This window comes from Heloderma suspectum, chromosome 3, assembly GCF_057233095.1.
Source record: "Heloderma suspectum isolate Gila_16-S chromosome 3, 16-S_ref, whole genome shotgun sequence".
Lineage (NCBI taxonomy): Eukaryota > Metazoa > Chordata > Lepidosauria > Squamata > Helodermatidae > Heloderma > Heloderma suspectum.
This window is the reverse complement of record NC_139460.1, coordinates 321,307,385-321,313,528: the sequence shown is the minus strand read 5'-3', so window position 1 is coordinate 321,313,528 and position 6,144 is coordinate 321,307,385. Positions and strand designations below refer to the sequence as shown.

The 6,144-nt window shown below is 45.5% G+C and overlaps 1 protein-coding gene across 1 annotated transcript in view; it reads left to right on the top strand.

Moving 5' to 3' along the window:
• The first annotated feature begins 1,239 nt into the window (after positions 1–1,239).
• The window catches only part of LOC146351706 (cytochrome P450 2J5-like), a 73,476-nt gene continuing 68,571 nt past the window's right edge, over positions 1,240–6,144 (top strand). The window contains exon 1 of the mRNA XM_084842091.1: positions 1,240–1,619. The gene's annotated coding sequence lies outside the window, so the exon portion shown is untranslated. The remainder of the gene's footprint in view (positions 1,620–6,144) is intronic.

The window sequence follows — 6,144 nt, the reverse complement described above, 5'->3', positions numbered from 1 at the left end:
ATTTCCCAGCCACCTATGACAGGGAGGTAAGTCATTCATTCCCACAGGCTTCTTCTTCACCACTAAAAGTCTTAATGCATTACAATTCTGATGGCTTAGAGCACTGGTCTTCAACTGGTTGGCCAGGACCCTAAGGTGGGTTGCAAGAACAGCACTACACCATACAAAATATATGGTAAAGTGGATCCCAGATGCATTTTCTGCCTAAAGGTGGGTCCTTGGTCTGAAAAAGTTGAAAACTACTGGCTTGGAGAGAGTTAAGGGGTCTTGGGATTGAGCAGTTACCCTTATAGCTGATGTATAATGTTTAGCAAGTGATATGGAATGACAGGAGCTTGTTATTTGGGAGGGAGAGATTGGAACAAGGCCTGTGCTGTTTGACACTTGTCTTCTGCAGGCTGCAGCTAGCTACCTTCAAGTTTCCTCCTGTCTTGTTGGAAACAGCTTGTGAGGTGTTTTTCACTGCTAAGCACACTTGATGCCAGAGGACCTGCTGACAAGGGAGATGGAGGTACAACATAATTTATAACCTGCATAATCTAGGCCATGTTCCACCACCATACGCTAAAGATGTTGCAAACAGATAGAAAGGCGGCGTGAAGAGAAACGAACAGGTTTTAGCATATCCTTTCCTTCTCCAGCCAGCTATATTTGAGGCATGCATGAGATGGGTATGACTGAAAAGAGTGCTGGCTGTTAGAGGCCTTGTGTCTTTTGCGGCATCCTTTAATATGCTTAGGATATTCTGGAGCAGTAATGGTTCTGTCCTTAACCACACTCAAGGGAGAAGCAAAATAGGTATAAGGGAACTTGTAGGAATAAAAATGTAACTGCAATAAAACAAATTTTAATACTGTAACTAAAATAACATATGAAGTTTAAAAAGAATCGCCAAATGCCAAAATATCATTTTCAAGCTGGCAGATAAAGGCTCAATGCTGTCTTTACATGAGGCATTTATCGTGGGCTCATGCCTGGTCACTCACAGAAGTTTGCTGGTCATTTACATGGGCACATCCCTGTATTTGATCTTTATCTCGCTACCCCTCCTCCCAGATAATCTGTTATTTAAATGTAAATCCACTTTAATGGCTGTGTGGAAATGTGTGGTTCTGGTATAACCACAGCCTGGGAAGAAGAACCCTTTGAGCAGAGCAGGGAAATCACAATTGCTCTCCCCCCTCCCCTCCTCCAGTGTGTCTGCCTGTTGACTTGGGCTGGGAGGAGATATTTCTTGGCAGGGCTAGGAGAGGCTCAAAGCAGGCATGGAGCTGGCCGGGGGAGGAGGAGGAAGAAGACAGCAACTCCCCATGTAAACGGCTGACAGCAACAAAGCCACACACACACCCCTGCGCGCTGCTTTGCACAGAGAGAGAGAGAGAGAGCAAGTGAGAGATGCTTTAATCCCTCGGGAGACCCACTGATTCCCTCCCTGCTTGCTTTCCGCCTGGAGGCTGCGGAGAACTTGTCTGTGTAAAGAGCTGATTTATCTTGCTTTGCATGCGGAAGCAGAAGCCCCGGTAAACTGCGAAACAAACAGCCGTGTCTGATGAACCTTAAAGAGGACTATGTGAGAGAGGCTTTTCGGCAACTAAACAACGATGAGCATTATGAGAAATGTAAGGAGAATCCTACTGATTAAGAGGGAAATTGTGGGAATATTGGATGATGGGCTGACTAAAGGGCAGATTTCAAGATCCACTTCTGATTTCTTGTTGGAAATCGAGGAGAAGGTCCACACAATTTTATCTTTAACCCCAAATCCACAAAAAGGGGTTCCCTGTACCAGGACGCCCGGTCATTCCAGGCTCTGTTTCCCCTTTGGAACTTCCGTTTACCTTTTGTCAATTATTTTCTCAAACGGTTTGTTCCACAAAGAGGTTCTTATTTAATGGATACAGTGCATTTTCTGGAGCTTATAAATGAGATTAGGGATGGACAGACTCACCTGTGCCAGGCTTCCCCAGGTGCTTGCCGAGCTGCTGCCCCAGCTCGTGCTCCCCCCGGCTCACTTGACGAGCCTCTGCACCCGCCAGAACCTGCTCGCTAAGCGGCCCTGCGCCCGGCAAGTTTTCCCATGCTGTGTTGAGAGCTGTCAAAAAACTGACAGCTCTCACAGGCAAGGGAGAGACAGGATCCCTACAGGGAGCTGGGAAAGTGCCCCGTTTCTTCCAAGGAAGTGAGAGTGCCAGGTGTGGGGTGGGGTGGGAGGGGGCACCCCTCCCCCCTCCCCGTGCCTGGCACTTTCATTTCCTTCGAAGAAACGGGGTGCAGCAATTATTTTTAATGTCTTCCTTCCGTTCTTGTGCAAGAACAGAATGAAGACATTAAAAAGAAAAGAAATGCAGGGGGCAGAGTGGAGTGGGACTGGGGGACACCCAAAGGAGTCCCTGCCACTTCCTCATCCTCTCTTCCCTCGCCACACACTACCTGCTCCCCCAAAAAGGCATTTCCCCTCAGCCAGGTGGAGGATCCTTCTTGCCGGTTGCCTTTTGTTGCCCCAAGGACCCATGGTGGGGGCAGGGTGGGATTCCCCCACTCCCACCTGATTCTTGCAAGGAGCATCTGAGAATCTAATGTAAGTGACAGGACCAATTCACTTACATTACATTGTCAAAGTGCTCCTCTGAAAATTGGAGGTGGGGTGACCAAGGACCCATGGTGGGGGGTTGTATTCCCCCACCCCACCTGATTTTTGCAAGGAGCACCTTGAAAACCTAATGTCAGTGACTGGACCAATTCAATTCCAATGGGGAATCCAACCCCACATCATCTTGCCCCAAGGATCCCTGGTGGGGTGACACCCACACCCCAGATTTTTGCAAGAAGCACTTCTGTAAATGTAAATATTGAGCACATAGGGCAAAATCGGGGGTGAGGGTGGGGAATCCCACCCCTCCACCATGGGTCCTGTTGCCCCAAGAGCTCAAGGGGGGTGGTATTCCCCCCTACATTTTTACAAGGAGCACTTTGAAAATCTAATGTAAGTAAATGGAGCCCCTCTACTGCCTGCAATTTTGCGGAGATCAGGGCCTTTACTACCCTATGTGAACAATATTACATTTATGGAATTTCCCGAGGTACAATTTTTTTCCCACAGAATGGTGACATAAATCCTTAAGTCTCCTATATTTTACCTATATTGTTATTTTTATTGTGCTTTAATATGCTGTTTACCACTTTGGGACTCTTTGGGCTGAACAGCATTATACAAGTAAATCTATAATATGAATAATGAAAGTGATGATGATTTTGTTGTTGCTCAGTCGTTCAGTCGTGTCCGACTCTTCGTGACCCCACGGACCATAACACGCCAGACCTTCCTGTCCTGCGCTCTCTCCCAGAGCGTGCTCAAGTCCATATTCGTTGCATCGGTGATGCTATCTAGCCATCTCATCCTCTGCCATCCCCTTCTCCTTTTGCCTTCAATCTTTCCCAGCATCAGGGTCTTTTCCAGAGAGTTTTCTCTTCGCATTAGGTGGCCAAAATATTTGAGCTTCAGCTTCAGTATCTGTCCTACCAATGAGCACTCAGGGTTGATTTCCTTTAGGATGGACTGATTTGACCTCTTTGCAGTCCAGGGGACTCGTAAGAGTCTTCTCCAGCACCACAATTCGAAAGTATCAATTCTTCGGCGCTCAGCCTTCCTTATAGTCCAGCTCCCACAGCCATACATTGCTACTGGGAAAACCATAGCTTTGATGATACGAATCTTTGTTGGCAAGGTGATGTCTCTGCTTCTTACTATGCTGTCTAGGTTTGCCATAGCTTTCCCCCAAGGAGCAAGAGTCTTTTAATGTCATGGCTACAGTCACCGTCTGCGGTGATCTCGGAGCCCAAGAAAATAAAATCTGTCACTGCTTCCATTTCTTCTCCTTCTATATGCCAGGACGTGATGGGCTCAGATGCCATGATCTTAGTTTTTTTTTAATGTTGAGTTTCAAACCAGCTTTTGCACTCTCCTCTTTCACCCTCAACAAGAGGCTCTTGAGATCCTCTTCTCTTTCTGCCATTAGGGTGGTGTCATCTGCGTATCTGAGGTTGTTGATAATTCTCCCGGCAATCTTAATTCCGACCTGTGATTCATCCAACCTGGCGTTTCTCATGATGTACTCTGCATATAAATTAAATAAGCAGGGCGTCAATATACAGCCTTGTCGTACTCCTTTCCCAGTTTTGAACCAATCGGTTGTTCCATGTCCAGTTCTTACTGTTGTTTCTTGACCCTCATACAGGTTTCTCAGGAGACAGGTAAGGTGGTCTGGTACTCCCATCTCTTTAAGAATTTGCCACAGTTTGTTGTGATCCACACAATCAAAGGCTTTACCTTAGTCAATGAAGCAGAAATAGACACTTTTCTGGAATTCTCTTGCTTTCTCCATGATCCAGCGAATGTTGGCGATTTTCTCTCTAGTTCCTCTGCCTCTTCGAAACCCAGCTTGTACTTCCGGTAGTTCTCGGTTCACATACTGATGAAGCCTAGCTTGTAGGATTTTGGGCATCACCTTGCTGGCATGTGAAATGAGTGCAATTGTGCGGTAGTTTGAACACTCTTTGGCGTTGCCCTTCTTTGGAATTGGAATGTAAACTGACCTTTTCCATCTTGTGCCCATTGTTGAGTGTTCCAAATGTGCTGACATGTTGAGTGCAGCACTTTAACAGCATCATCTTTTAGGATCTTAAATAGCTCAGCTGGAATACTGTCATCTCCGCTAGCTTTGTTGTCAGTAATGCTTCCTAAGGCCCACTTGACTTCACTCTCTAGGATGTCTGGCTCAAGTTCAGTGACCACACTATCATGGCTATCAGGGACATTAAGATCTTTCCTATATAGTTCTTCTGTGTATTCTTGCCACCTCTTCTTCATCTCCTCTGCTTCTGTTAGGTCCCTGCTTTCTTTGTCCTTTATCATGCCCGTCTTTGCACAAAACGTTCCCTTGAGATCTCCGATTTTCTTGAAGAGATCTCTAGTCTTTCCCATTCTATTGTTTTCCTCGATTTCTTTGCATTGTTCATTTAAGAAGGCCTTCTTGTCTCTCCTTGCTATTATCTGGAACTCTGCATTCAGTTGGGTATATCTTCCCCTTTCTCCCTTGCTTTTCGCTTCCCTTCTTTCGTGAGCTACTTGTAAAGCCTCATCAGACAGCCACTTGGCTTTCTTGCATTTCTTTTTCTTTGGGATGGATTTCGTTGCTGCCTCCTGAACAATGTTATGGACCTCCGTCCATAGTTCCTCAGGCACTCTGTCAATCAGGTCTAATCCCTGAAATCTATTCCTCACCTCCACTGTATATTCATATGGAATATGATTTAGGTCATACCTGAATGGTTTAGTGGTTTTCCCTACGTTCTTCAATTTAAGCCGAAATTTTGCGATAAGAAGCTCATGATCTGAGTCACAGTCAGCTCCAGGTCTTGTTTTTACTGACTGTATAGAGCTTCTCCATCTTTGGCTGCAAAGGACATAATCAATCTGATTTCGATATTGACCATCTGGTGATGTCCATGTGTAGAGTCGCCTCTTGTGCTGTTGGAAAAGAGGGTTTGCTATGATCAGCGTGTTCTCTTGGCAAAACTCTATTAGCTTTTGTCTTGCTTCATTTTGTACACCAAGGCCATGCTTGCCTGTTATCCCGGTGATTTCTTGACTTCCTACTTTAGCATTCCAATCCCCTATGATGAAGAGGACATCTTTTTTTGGTGTTAGTTCTAGAAGATGTAGGTCTTCATAGAACCGATCAACCTCAGCTTCTTCGGCCTCAGTGGTTGGGGCATAGACTTGAATTACTCTGATGTTGAATGGTTTGCCTTGGATTGATACTGAGATCATTCTATCGTTTTTGAGATTGTACCCCAGTACTGCTTTTCCCACCCTTTTGTTGACTATGAGTGCCACTCCATTTCTTCTAAGGGATTCCTGCCCACAGTAATAGATATAATGGTCAACTGAATTAAATTCGCCCATGCTTGTCCATCTGAGTTTGCTGATTCCCAAGATGTCAATGTTTAATCTCACCATCTCATGTTTGACCACCTCCAGCTTACCTTGATTCATTGATCTGACATTCCAGGTTCCTAAACAATATTGTTCTTCACAGCATCAGATTTTCTTTTCACCACCAGACACATCCACAGCTGAGTGTC